At 40.6% G+C, this 14819-nt stretch overlaps 1 long non-coding RNA gene across 1 annotated transcript; it reads right to left on the bottom strand.

Annotated features, from left to right (window-relative positions):
• Positions 1-459: 459 nt before the first annotated feature.
• On the bottom strand, positions 460-14519 carry LOC115459814. Its single transcript, XR_003940336.1, has 3 exons — positions 14509-14519; positions 7146-7157; positions 460-1090 (listed from the first exon to the last, which is right to left on the bottom strand). It is a non-coding gene; the product is annotated as an uncharacterized LOC115459814 (long non-coding RNA).
• Between the last annotated feature and the right edge of the window lie 300 nt (positions 14520-14819).

The raw sequence follows: 14819 nt of genomic DNA, 5'->3' as shown, positions 1-14819 counted from the left end.
TAAATTTGTGTCATCAGCAAATGTAATTACCTCGCTAGTTACTCCCATCTCTAAATCATTTTTAAATATATTAAAAAGCAGCGGTCCTAGCACAGACCCCTGAGGAACCCCACTAACTACCCTTCTCCATTGTGAATACTGCCCATTTAATCCCACTCTCTGTTTCCTATCCTTCATCCAGTTTTTAATCCACAATAGGAAATTTCCTCCTATCCCATGACTCTCCAATTTCTTCTGTAGCCTTTCATGAGGGAGCTTGTCAAACGCCTTTTGAAAATCCAGATACACAATATCAACCGGCTCCCCTTTGTCCACATGTTTGTTTACTCCTTCAAAGAATTGAAGTAAATTAGGCAAGATTTCCCCACACTAAAGCCGTGCTGAGTAATCTATGTCCTTGGATGTGCTCTGTAATTTTGTTTTTAATAATAGCCTCTACCATTTTCCCCGGCACCGATGTCAGACTCACCTCTCTATAATTTCCCGGAACTCCCCTGAAACCTTTTTTAAAAATCGGCGTTACATTGACCACTCTCCAAATCCAAAATGGAACAGTGAGTACACTTGAAGAACCTACTTTGTATTAATTCTGGAACAGAAAATACTCACTAGCGCTGTGGTTCTCAATCCAGTCCTTAGGACACACCCCGTCACTCATGATTTCAGTATATCATAATGAATATGCTTGAGATACATTGCACTACGTCCATTATATTCAGATCTATCTCACACATACTCATTGTGGGTGTTGGCTAGATATGTCCTGAGGACTGGCTTGAGAACCCCTGCATGTGACTGTATCTTGTGAGGTGGGAGTCGTTCTATAGAAATTGAAGACCAGTTTCTTGGAAAATCTGGTGAGAAGTCATGTGCTTTAAAATCAGGGTTTTGTCTGAGTAGCTTATATAACTGGTGATTGGTGGTGGGGTGCAAATTCCATTCCTGGTCATTGGATTCTTTTCAAGGGGGAAGTTATCAATGTGGGTAACTGTTAACTGGATTAACACATCTTATTAGTAACTAGGTCTCATTGTATAAAAAAGAACCTGTGGTAATGTAAGAGGACCCAACTTCAGAAAAGGAAGCCTTACTGTCATGGTGTCCTTTTACCTCAGGTTTTCAGTTCTCTGAGATAGGTCTTTAGACTTTAAAAAAAAAACCAACCTATTCCTTCTCTCTCAAAGAAAGGAGGAGGAATTAAATTATTTAAATTTAAATTAATAGATATCAACGGAGAAAAGATGTTACCCTCTGTAGATTAATAATAATTTTTTTATTAAGCATATAATGTTATTTAATAAAACTGTGCAATTTCAATTGAGTTTGTAATTAAATATGTAAAGAATAGGTATTCATGAATTGAAGATGTTAATAAATAACTTTTTGTTATAAGACTAGGAAGTAATCTTCCTTGTAACCTGTAAAAATGTACCTATACTGTGTTTCAGTTCTGTTACAAACTTCTGAACTTTAGTTTACAGCTTTTACAGGTAAGTATTTTAAATAATCTCCTTTCAGGTAAATATTTTATTTATTTGGTCTTATAGTTTTTTTCTCACTTAGGGGTCCTTTTACTAAGGTGCACTGAAAAGTGGCCTGCTGTAGTGTAGGCATGTGTTTTGGGCGCGCGCAGAATCATTTTTCAGCACACCTGCAAAAAATGCCTTTTTAAAATTTGTGCTGAAAATGGACATACGGCAAAATGAAAATTGCCGCGCATCCATTTTGGGTCTGAGACCTTACCGTCAGCCATTGACCTAGTGGTAAAGTCTCACTCAGTAACAAGGCGGTAATGACTTACATGCGTCAAATGCCATTTTTCGGATGCGTGTATCAGACTCATGCCAAAAATGAAATTACCACAAGAGCCATGCGGTAGCCGAATGGTAACTCCATTTTGGTGCACATTTGGTGTGCATAGACGCTTACGCAGCTTAGTAAAAGGGCCCCTATAGTAACTTTTTGTTTTTCAGTTTTTTAGTCTTGAATGTGATGTTTGTGTGTGCACACTGTAGAATTTAACTTATCTGTCTTCAAACTTCTCAATTCAAGTTCATTGTTGGGGCTGGCCCTCTTCCAGATGCTGTTCTTCAGAGGATTTCTTCTTTACCTAAACGTATTCTTAAATAAAATAAAAGGAAGAAAACTATCTCCCTGACTATGTGTTTGAATTAACTTTGTTTCCTGACAGAGTCTGGATTTCTAAACTGTATCAAATCTTACTTTCAAAAATAAAATAAACGTTAATCCCTTAACTATTTTTCCTATTCTGTCTTTTACTTAAAATCCCTTTCTAAATCTATTTGTCTTCTGTTGAACTTGGATTCTTCAAAGGTTTTCTTTTCAGTCAGTTTTAATTCCCATTTCATTTACTTTCTCACTAAACTCAATCAAGTGGAAAGGATTTTTCTTATATGTACTAGAATCTTGGAATGTCTTTTATAGTTATATATGAGAGACTATCAATAACATATCAATTACAGTTCTCTCTCACATCAACAATTTCCCCAGAAATTCTTTACAATTTCTCAGAAATAATGGGTTTTCAATTACTTTTCATTCTCTGAGAAAACTATGAGCACTTTACATTAAATTCTCATTAGTTTATACAAAAGTTTCCTCTCACTAACTGAGAGTAATCTTAACATTTCCAGAAATGTATTACATTTATCCACTACTCACTTTCCTTAACTCTTTGCTCTACATAATTTTCAAATTCACTTTTACTAAATTTCCTCACATCAATCTCACAGACAACTATCTCTCAAAACCTTTCTTCTTTCCAGTCCAACTGTCATTTCTCAGAAGTTCTGAAACTTCCCTTTAGAAAATCATAGTTTCTTACCTGTAACGGTAGTTTTCCGTGGACAAAGGATCTTCTAGCCACACCTTCTGAATATTCGTCACGGTGACGTGCGAGACCCGGAATCCAATAGGAATGCTTTAAAAGTAAACACATTAGCATTAGCGCATTCCCGCCTAGACCGGCACTATAAATACCCTTGACAGCTCAGAATAGTCAGTTCATTAAAATAGCTACGACAACCAGGGAGGGTAGGGAAGGATTGTGTGGCTAGAAGATCCTTTGTCCACGGAAAACTACCGTTACAGGTAAGAAACTATGATTTTTCCATGGACAGGATCTTCTAGCCACACCTTCTGAAGACTCCCAAGCATACACAGGTAACATTACGTAAGACATTATAATGAGAAGCACCCACAAGCCTGATTTCATAACATGTTACCTGTGATAGGAGGAGGAGGAAGGTTGTCGCTTACATAGCCTCTTGTAGGATCGATAGACCAAACAGCGAGTCTGCTCTAGATGCTGTATCAAGACAGTAATGCTTAGAAAAAGTATGTAGAGATGACCAAGTAGCCGCTCTGCAAATATCTAAAAGAGGTGCACTATGCAAAAATGCAGTTGAAGAAGCTTTTGCTCTTAACCTATGGGCTGTCACATGAGGATGTGACTCTTGCTGCTGATAGCAAAAATTTATACAGTGAGTAACATAAGAAGAAAGAGTTCTCTTAGATACTGGTTGTCTGTCCTTCGTAGAATAGGAAAGGAACAGCTGTGATGGTCTATGAGTAATTGACGTTCTCTGTAAGTAAATTGATAATGCTCTGGTACAATCCAATGTATGTAACCTGCTATGCACATTAGATTGATGTGGAGGTGGAAAAAAGACTGGTAAAATAATGGATTGATTGACATGGAAAGACGACACAACCGTTGGAAGAAATTTTGGATGAGGTCGTAATATTGCTTTATCATGTAAAATTTGAGTATACGGAGAATAATAAACCAATGCTTGCAGTTCTCCAATTCTTCTAGCTGATGCAATTGCAATCAGGAACAAAGTTTTCCACGTCAGAAATTGTAAGGAAACTGTCGTAAGTGGTTCAAATGGAGGATCCATAAGTTTTTCCAGAACTAGGTTCAAATCCCACGCTACTGGAGGTATGCGGGTAGGAGGGTGAAGATTCATTAAACCCTTTAAAAATCTTTTAGTGATAGGATGTGCCATCACTGTACATTCATCAATTGGATCATGAAAAGCACTAATCGCTGCCATATGAACCTTAACTGAAGATACGGCCATGCCTGATGAAGACAAATGAAGAAAATACTCCAATAATACAGAAATAGGACAAGAAATGGGATTCATATGATGTGATCTACACCAACAGTGAAATCTCTTCCATTTAGCTGCATAAACCACTCTAGTTGAGTGTTTTCTGGAAGATAATAATACATCCAAAACTGGTTGAGAAAAAAAGGATGAATCTAATTGATTAGTTGAATAAACCAAGCCGTGAGATGAAGTTTGTTTAGATTTGGATGCAGTAGTTGCCCATTGTTTTGAGATATGAGATCTGGAATGGGAGGAAGGAAAAAAGGCTGGAACAGAGCTAATTGAGTGAGCACTGGAAACCAGGTTTGTCTCGGCCAATAAGGTGTTACTAGTATTACAGACGCTTTGTCCTGTATGATTTTCTGTAGAACTCTTGGAATTAGAGGAATTGGAGGAAAAGCGTAAAACAGATAAGTTGTCCAAGGAAGGGCAAACGCATCTGCTGCTTTCCTTTGATTTGATGGCCACCTTGAGCAGTATTTCTGACATTTGTTGTTCTGTGGGGATGCGAATAGATCTATTTGAGGCCAACCCCATCTTTGAAAAAGAGCGTGAGTAATTGTGATCTTTAGAGACCATTCGTGAGGTTGAAGCTGTCTGCTCAAGACATCTGCAATTTGATTTTGACGACCTGGGAGATACACTGCTCGAATCACCGACTTTAGAGACAGAACTAGTGCCCAGAGTCTGACTGCTTCTCGACATAGGGTTAGAGAACCCATACCTCCCTGTTTGTTGATGTAAAACATTGCTACTTGGTTGTCTACACAAACTTGAATCACTTGAGACTGAAGTAGATGTTGGAAAGCTTACACAGCTAATCTGACTGCCCTCAGTTCCAGAAGATTTATGGAAGAACAACTCTCTTGAAAGGTCCACTGGCCTTGCGTTGAGAACTGATCCAAATGGGCTCCCCAACCAATCTTTGATGCATCTGTGGTAAGTATCTTGGTTGGACTCGGTAAATTGAATGGAGCTCCCACTAACAGATGATGTTGATGTGTCCACCACAACATCTGTAGTTTGATCCGATTTGATAGATATATCCTTGAAGAAAGTGGATGTAGAATAGGACTCCATCGTTTCTTTAAATACCACTGCAGGGGTCGCATATATAGACGAGCAACAGGTAGAACAGCGACCGTTGAGGCCATATGGCCTAAAAGTATTAGAATTTGGCGAGCAGAGATGATCCTTGCTGACAGAAAATTCTGCATTAATTGAATCAAAACTTGTGTTCGATTCAGTGGTAGTTTTGCTAACGCTTGACAGGAGACCAGATCTGCTCCTATAAATGTCAATCTCTGAGTGGGGGTCAAATGAGATTTCTTGTAATTGATCACTAAACCTAACTCTCCGAGAAGGAGCATGGTCTTCTGTAAATGAAGAAGATTTTGCTGATGAGAGTGTGCTACAATCAACCAATCGTCGAGATATGGGAAAAGTATTATACCCTGACGATGTAAATGTGCTACAGGAGCTATGACACACTTGGAGAAGATTCTTGGAGCTGATGTTAGCCCAAAAGGTAGAACTTTGAACTGGTAATGTCGATCTTGACACACAAATCGAAGGAATCGTCTTGATGATTGATGAATAGGGATATGCAGGTATGCATCCTGTAGATCTATAGCTGAAAACCATACTCCTTGTTTTAGCAGAGGAAGAATTGTTTGTATAGATGACATTCGAAAACGGTGTTTGGGAAGAAATTTGTTGAGTTGTCTTAAATCCAGTATTGCTCTGTAACCCCCATCCTTTTTGGTTATTAGAAAAAATCGGGAGTAAAACCCCTTGTTTATGTCATGAGCAGGTACAATCTCTAAAGCATTGAGATTGAGGAGTCTGGAGACTTCCTGTTGCAAAAATGGGATCTGCGATTTTGGAACATGAAGACGTGTAGGTAATCGCATAGGTGGGGGCTGTGAAAATCTGAGAAAATATCCATGTTGAATGATGTCTAAAATCCATTTGTCTGTTGTTATAGACATCCAAGAGCTGAAAAAATGTTGAACTCTGCCCCCCACCGGAATCAGAGACAATGACTGGTCAAAAAGACGGATTGAGTTTTTGCTGCTGGTTTGTTTGAGCAGGTCTTTGGGACCTCCGGTCTCTACCTGCTCTAGCCTGAAAATTGTAACGTTGAGGCTGAGATTTAAATGGAAAATTAGACCGTTGTTGGCCAAAAGATTTTCGTTGTTGAAATCTATTCCTTGCATTAAAATATGGTAGTCTTTTGTAATTCGATTTTGGAGGCTGCTGTTTATCTTGCTCTAGCGTGTCTAAAGTTGTACAGTCTTCTTTAAGACCTTCAATCAGCTGTTTAACTCGATCTCCAAATAAAGAGTCACCCATACAAGGAGCATCAGCCACTTTTTCATGAACATCTTCACCTAATGCAGATGCTCTTAACCATGAGAAACGCCTAGATGCAATTGCAGTTGCTGCGTTTCTAAGTGATGTATCAAATTGGTCGTGTGTAGTACGAATCATTTGTTTAGAACTCTCTTCCAATTTGGTGAGAATCTGCTGAAAATTTGCAGTCTCCTGCTGAGGAAATACTGCCTGTAATTTAGACAAATCATCCAAGATAGTATACAAATACTCCATTTGATGAAACATATGGATTGCTATACGTATTGAGAGCATTGAGGACTGAAAATTCTTTCTTGCTAATAAGTCCATGAATTTTAAATCTTTAGTTGGTGGGTGATTGGTAATATCTTTCTGCAACTTATGTCTTCTCATTGCTGATTTGACAACTAAAGATGCATGCGGAAGCTGAGTCATACCATGACCCAACAATTCTTGCACTCTATACTTATTTTCTAATGATCGTTGCGTAGATCTAAAAGAATAAGGGGTGTTCCAAATTAATTTGTGATGTTCTTGAAGTACTGAAGGTATTGGTAATGCTACCAATTGTTTAGATAAATTCAAATATTTTGTGACTGACCGCTTGTCCAGAGCAGTATCAGTTTGCGGAGAGACATCTATGTTTAAAACTGTTACCAATTTCTGTAAGAATTTATGGTAAGACTCATCCTGTATAGATAAATTTTCTTCCTGATTTACAGGTGGAACGTCAGAAGTAGAAGGTAATTCTAGGTCCAACTGAGTCTGATTATCAACATGCAAGGAGCGAGATAAAGAAGGTACTGGAGAATGTATACAAGATTTATTAGAAGCACACTCTTGTACTGAACCAGATGGAGACACAGACCATATAGGTTGTCTCTGATCAGTATGAGTCAATGAATTTGATTGAACTGGTGCAGTGTGAGGTGACTGCACTTGGTTAATTTCAGGCACTGTCTGCTGATTATGTAATAGTTTTGTAAGTAACTCCAAAATCTTCAACTGTGCAGAAGAAGAAGAGGTTGATTGAGCCCTTGAAGAAGCATGAGAGACTGAATAACGAGAAGCTCTATGCTTAAAAGAGCTGTGATCTGAATGAGAATGTAATTTAGAACGTTTTCTCAAAGGCACATCCGATGATGAAGTGGAAGGTGATCTCTTACGATGACTTTTACAAGAAGAACGACTATGCCTTGATAAAGTGCTGTGTTTGGAATCATGACGGCATCGGGAGGATCGGCCATGCCGAGAAATTCCTCGATGTCGATCGAGTCCACTGCTCGAAGTCGAGTCAGAAGAATGAGAGCGGGATCGGCTCCTTCTCCTTCGACTTTGATGATCAGCTGATCTCGAAGAACGTCGATATCGACGTCGAGATCCAGACCTGACATCGCTCTGATGAGCCTCATACTCTGCTTGTTGCCCATTAGATACAGCTTTAGCCTGATCCCCGGGCCGTAAGGCAAGGGGGAGAGCAGGAGTGGAAGGCACCTGATCCCCGGGCACTAAGGCAAGGGGGAGAGCAGGGGTAATATTCTCTTCCACCAGAGCTGGGGCATCCGATACTGACAAAGACATGACAGAGTTTTTATGAGAACTTACTGATGACGATTCCGATTGAACTGCTGAGGTTAAATATTGTTGCAGCTTAAATGCTTTGATGTCCAAAGATTTTTGGGACATACTTCTACAAGCAAAACAATTTTTGGTATCATGAGACTCCCCTAAACAGCGCACACATCTAAAATGAGGATCTGTGAGGGAAGGTTTACGAGTACAAGTCGCACACGGTTTAAACCCCGTTTTTCTTTGAGACATAACAGAAATGAAGTAGTTCTAGATGACTTTATATGATGTGATTTGAAGAACTTTTTGTATTTGGATGTCAGTATGATAGGTACATAATCTCATAGAAGAGATTTATCAATGATGTCATAATGATTTCAAGTGGGTTGCAGGAACAACTCAGGGAATTTGTTATTTACATTAATAATGTGGACCAGAACATTAAATTTACTGTTCATTGGAATAGGGAGATTAATTTTTTTGATATCACTATTTATCTGAATGATCTGGGTGGGTTCAATACCTCCATATTTCGTAAGGCAACAGACAAAAATATGGTGTTACATTATTCTAGTTATCACCCTAAACATTTGCAGGACAGTGTTCCTATTGGTCAGTTCCTCCGGCTGAATCTCTTGTGTTCCACCATTGAGCATTTTAAGGTGCAGGCTGCTGCCATGTTTCATAGATTTTGTCAGTGAGGTTACCACAAATCAGTTGTTAGAAATACAAAAGAGCTCCGTATGCTGATAGATAGTGGTTGTTACATCCAGTTTCATCTGTAAGTCCTGATGCACTAGTGTGTGTGTTGCCTTATTCCCCAACGGCACTTAGGATTGGCTGGGTGATAAAAAAAATATTGCATGTTTTCGGTATACATATATCTTTGCAGGAGCATCCCAAGTTTGCCTACCGTAGGGGAGAAACTTGGGTGAAATTTTGTCCAGTCCTAAGCCCCACCAGGTGGCAGGCAGGAGTCACTTTAAATGTGGAGCCTGCATCTACTGTCAGTATGCTTTTGAAACAGATGTAGTACAGGTTCCCCATTCACGTAAATTATTTTATTTGCACTCGAGAACTGACTGTAATTCTGATGGGGTAGTATACTGTGTTATTTGCCCTTGTGAACTTCACTACATTGGTCAAACAATGAGAAAAGTGAAAACACGGGGAACATATTAGCAGTATTAAAACTAACAAGAAAGATGCACCATTAGCTGCTCACTGGAAGGAAAATGGCCATTCAGTAGATGAGTTGAAATTCCTGGTGCTTTTACAAGCCTCTAATCAGGGTAAGGTGAGCCCGTATAAGTTGGTTCATAAGGAGCAGTGCTTTATTTACTTATGGAACACCCAGAGCTATTTTTGAGGGGGTACTTGTGGGTACTGAGGACCGGCACCTTTTCCATTGTCTGCTAAAATTGACCCATGGTCCCCAAGTTTTAATGAAAGAGCTGAGGCTCTGTACACCAATTCTGCCTTGTCATAGATTCTGTGACTGATTGCAGGGGGCCTGGCTACTGTGGGGTGGGTCCCTCAATGAACACCCCACCCCTGAACCGTGGCCTGGCATTTGACTACCGGCACCTTTTTCGCTAGAGGTGGTGTTGGGCTACTACTTTCACCCTCTTGTAGATTTCAACCTCTTCTTCTACCTCAGTCTCACTGTTTTTCTTCCTTCGAAGTCCACTCCATCCGTCTATTTGCTCCTCTGCCTCTCCGAATAGCAGTCATTTATCGACCCCCTGATAAGTCCCTTTCTTCCTTTCTCCCTTTCTCACTGATTTTGATGCTTGGCTTTCCTTCTTTCTTGAACCTTCATCTCCTTCGTTCATTCTTGGGGATTTTAACATTCATGCTAATGATCCCTCTGACTCTTATGCTTCGCAGTTTCTTGCTTTAACATCCTCTTTCAATCTTCAACTGTGCTCCACTGCCCCCACTCACCAGAACGGCCACTGCCTTGATCTTATCCTCTCCTCAAACTGCTCACTCTCCAGTTTCTGTGCCTCAACTCTTCCCCTCTCTGACCATCATCTGATAACTTTCACACTTAAACACCCACCTCCCCAGTCCCGTTCAATCTTAACCAATACATTTAGGAATCTTCAGACTATTGACCCTTCTACTCTGTCCTCCAATGTTTCAAATCTCTTTTCTACCAGTATACCAAGTCTGTCAATGAGGCTGTCTCTTCCTATAATACTATTCTCTCCTCTGCTCTGGATACTCTCGCTCCTCTCATTCCCCGTTCTGTAAAACGTACCAAACTCCAACCTTGGCTGACCTCTAGAATCCGCTACCTATGTTCCTGTGCCCACTCTGCCGAATGCCTTTGGCTGAAATCCCGTGCCCATGCTGACTTCATACATTTCAAATTCTTCCTGACCTCCTTCCGGTCTGCTTTTTTACTTGCCAAACAGGACTATTACATCCAGTTGACTAATTCTCTTGGCTCAAACCCTCGTCGTCTCTTTGCCACACTGAACTCTCTCCTCAAAGTGCCTTCACCTCCAAACCCCCCTTCACTTTCCCCCCAGACTCTGGCTGAGTTCTTTCATGATAAGGTTCACAAGATTAAAATTGAATTCTCAACCAGGTCACCTCTATCTCTCCTTCCCTTAGTCCATTCTCTCAACCTTCCAACTCCTGCCTCCTTTTCTTCCTTTTCTGAAATCATTGAAGAGGAAACTACACATCTTCTTTCCTCCTCGAAACTAACTACCTGTTCCTCTGATCCTATTCCCACCCATCTACTTAACACTATCTGTCCTACTGTCATCCCGTTTATCTGTAATATCCTCAATCTTTCACTGTCCACTGCGACTGTTCCTGATGCCTTCAAACATGCCGTAGTCACACCACTCTTTAAAAAACCTTCATTGGACCCTACCTGTCCTTCCAACTATCGCCCCATCTCCCTCCTCCCTTTCCTATCCAAGATAATTGAACGTGCTGTTCACCGCCGTTGCCTTGACTTTCTTTCATCTCAAGCTATTCTTGATCCACTTCAATCTGGCTTTCGCCCCCTTCATTCAACTGAAACAATGCTTGCTAAAGTCTCCAATAATCTGTTCTTAGCCAGATCCAAAGGTCTCTATTCTATCCTCATCCTTCTCAATCTATCTGCTGCTTTTGATACTGTTGATGCCTACTCCTTGATACGCTGTCCTCACTTGTATTTCAGGGCTCTATTCTTTCCTGGTTTTCTTCTTATCTCTCCCAGCGTACCTTTAGTGTATAATGGATCCTCTTCTACTTCTATCCCACTGTCAGTTGGTGTACCTCAGGGATCTGTCCTGGGACCTCGTCTCTTCTCCATCTATACTTCTTCCCTTGGTACTCTGATCTCATCCCATGGTTTTCAGTATCATCTTTACGCTGATGACTCCCAGATCTACCTCTCCACACCAGAAATCTCAGCTGAAACCCAGGCCAAAGTATCAGCCTGCCTGTCTGACATTGCTGCCTAGATGTCTCAGCGCCATCTGAAACTAAACATGACCAAGACTGACCTTCTTATCTTTCCCCCTAAACCAACCTCTCCTCCTCCCCCATTCTCTATTTCTGTAGATAACACTCTCATCCTTCCTGTCTCATCAGCTCGTAACCTTGGGGTCATCTTCGACTCCTCCCGCTCCTCTGCACATATTCAACAGACTGCAAAACCCTGTCGTTTCTTTCTCTATAATATCAGCAAAATTCGCCCTTTCCTTTCTGAGCACACTACCAGAACCCTCATCACCTCTCGCTTAGACTATTGCAACTTGCTTCTCACAGGTCTCCCACTTAGCCATCTCTCTCCTCTTCAATCTGTTCAAAATTCTGCTGCACGACTAATATTCCTCCAGGGTCGTTATGCTCATATTAGCTCTCTCCTCAAGTCACTTCACTGGCTTCCTATCCGTTTCCGCATACAGTTCAAACTCCTCTTATTGACCTATAAGTGCATTCACTCTGCAGTTCCTCAGTACCTCTCCACTCTCATCTCTCCCTACATTCCTCCCGGGAACTCCGTTCACTGGGTAAATCTCTCTTATCTGCACCCTTCTCCCCCACCGCTAACTCCAGACTCCGTTCCTTTTATCTTGCTGCACCATATGCCTGGAATAGACTTCCTGAGCCGGTACGTCAAGCTCCATCTCTGGCCGTCTTCAAATCTAAGCTAAAAGCCCACCTTTTTAATGCTGCTTTTAACTCCTAACCCTTATTCACTTGTTCAGAACCCTTATTTTATCATCCTCACCTTAATATTCCCTTATCTCTTGTTTGTCCTGTTTGTCTCTCCTAATTAGATTGTAAGCTCTGTCGAGCAGGGACTGTCTCTTCATGTTCAAGTGTACAGCACTGCGTACGTCTAGTAGCGCTATAGAAATGATAAGTAGTAGTAGTAGAAAAAATGCACTGGGAACACCACACAGCCGGGGGAGGGGGGTTTGAACAAGGAAATTGAATGGGAATGATCAATAGATAACAGATGTAATCAATTTAGGCAATATATTGCCCAAGGGCTCTCAGCCATCAGGCGCAATGCATTCTGGACTGGTTTCCCATGTGGAATTTTTAGACGCCTGAACTGTTTTATAAATGTGAAGATGTAAGGTGCATATATTGAATATTCAGGTAATATAACGGTGTTGAATCAGTTTATATTAAATGTGTGAGATGTTGGGCAATGTAGTGGGGACATTTTGATGTTTTGCAAATGTTTTACAGCGTTCCTTTTGATAAAGCTAGAAGCAAAACTCAGCCAGAGTCAAGGCAATATATTGAATTAAATGTTGCTTATTTAAGCAATAAAGTACTTGTGAAATTCATGTTGTTTCATACTTAACATGAATCTCACAAGAGATGGAAACCAAAGGAAGCTGGATTTGAGTGAACGTTTGGGGGCTAAGCTTCTTCATGATGTCAATGGTGTTCGTCATTTAAAAGGATTACCAAACGTTAGGAGCAGCAGGATTTATCAGTTTCTGTCATCCATAGTTCATTGAGAAAATATACATCCAACATCCTGTTGGACTACTTTTTTGATTTTTCATAAATCTTGTGCTCTATTGATGAGATCTGCAGGGTGAAGAAAAACAGCAGAACCGAGTTACTGCATAGCCCTATTATGTATTTGGTTTTGGTGATTCCAACTTCCAATGTGTGGTATATATGGATGTGAAAGAATAGCACGGGTGTTAATAACTTTGTACATTACAAAAAATAAAGATTTGTATGACATCTAGTTTGTTTCCCACTAGTGGCATTCTCTTGTGTGATACGTATTAAGTACAGGGTATTTACATAAAGGATTATACTATGCAAATGATTTAATTATTTTATGTTCAATTTTATTTTTATATTTAATATCCTGAGACGAGGTTGTATTAAATTTTAACTACTAGACCCTCCATTTTTCTAACGTTCGGAGATCCCTTCTCATTGTTTCTACTCCCTCCAGGATATCCACTGTATTGGCTATCTTCGTGTCGTCTGCAAAAAGGCAAACCTTTCTTTCCAACCCTACAGCAATATCTCTCACAAATATATTAAACAGAATCGGCCCCAGCACTGACCCTTGAGAAACTCCACTGCTCACCTTCCTTTTCTTCTGAGCGGATTACGTTTACCACCACCCTCTGCCACCTGTCAGTCAACCAGTTTTCTATCCAGTTCACCACTTTTGGTCCTAAGTTCAGCCCTCTCAGCTTATTCATGAGTCTTCTGTGGAGGACCGTATCAAAGGCTTTGCTGAAATCCAAGTAGATTACATCTAGCGCACGTTCTTCATCCAGTTCTTTGGTCATCCAGTCAAAGAAGTGAATAAGATTTGTTTGGCATGATTTTCCTTTGGTAAAGCCATGTTGTCTCGCATCCTGTAACCCGTTGGCTTCTAAAAAGTTAACTATTCTTTGTTTCAGCTGTGACTCCATTATTTTTCCTACCACCGACGTGAGACTTTCCAGTCTGTAGTTTCCCACTTCTTCCCTGTCTCCACTTTTGTGAAAGGGACCACATCCGCTCGTCACCAATCCCGCGGAACCTCTCCCGTCTCGAAAGATCTATTAAATAAATCTTTAAGAGGTCCCACCAGGACTCTGAGCTCCCTCAGTATCCCGGGATGTATCCCATCCAGTCCCATAGCTTTTGCCACCTTCAGATTCTCAAGCTGTTTACAAATTCTTTCTTCCATAAATGTTGCAATATCCACTGCATTCCCAGATATTCCCTCGGCAGCCAACCACAGTCCTTCTCCAGGATTTTCCTCCGTGAACACCGAAGAGAAGTAATTGTTTAGCATGTTCAGGTTTATTCTCATCACAACAATATCCAAGTTTTCTTCAAACCTCAGGGCTTGCAAGTCTTGAACCTTTTTACTTAGACTACAAGCATTTGTCTGTTATTTTTCCATGTATTACCCCATGCTCCTATGTATCTAAAACCTTCTTCTTTATACCAAAACTCAAGCCACATGCTGAATTCCACTGTTTTGCATAGATTTTCCTCTCCCTTCCCCATGTAGGAATTACTTCAGAAAAAGGCGCAGTTCGAACCAAAGATTTCAGGCCTTCCCCAAGCTTTGGAATGCTCTCTGTGCTGTAAACTTGCTGTTGTTGGCCAGGTCATTTGTCCCCAGGTGACTTACAACATCAGTATTTGAAGCCTTGCTCTCTTCTCAGATCATGTTCAGTATTTGGTTGGCACATCTGGTAGCTGAGGATCCTGGAAGGCATTTCACTAGGTTTGAGCCCTTAAACTGTGTTCCTA

The sequence above is a fragment of the Microcaecilia unicolor genome, chromosome 1 (assembly GCF_901765095.1).
Source record: "Microcaecilia unicolor chromosome 1, aMicUni1.1, whole genome shotgun sequence".
Lineage (NCBI taxonomy): Eukaryota > Metazoa > Chordata > Amphibia > Gymnophiona > Siphonopidae > Microcaecilia > Microcaecilia unicolor.
Note: the sequence above shows the minus strand (reverse complement) of the source record. Positions and strands in the feature narration are given on the sequence as shown.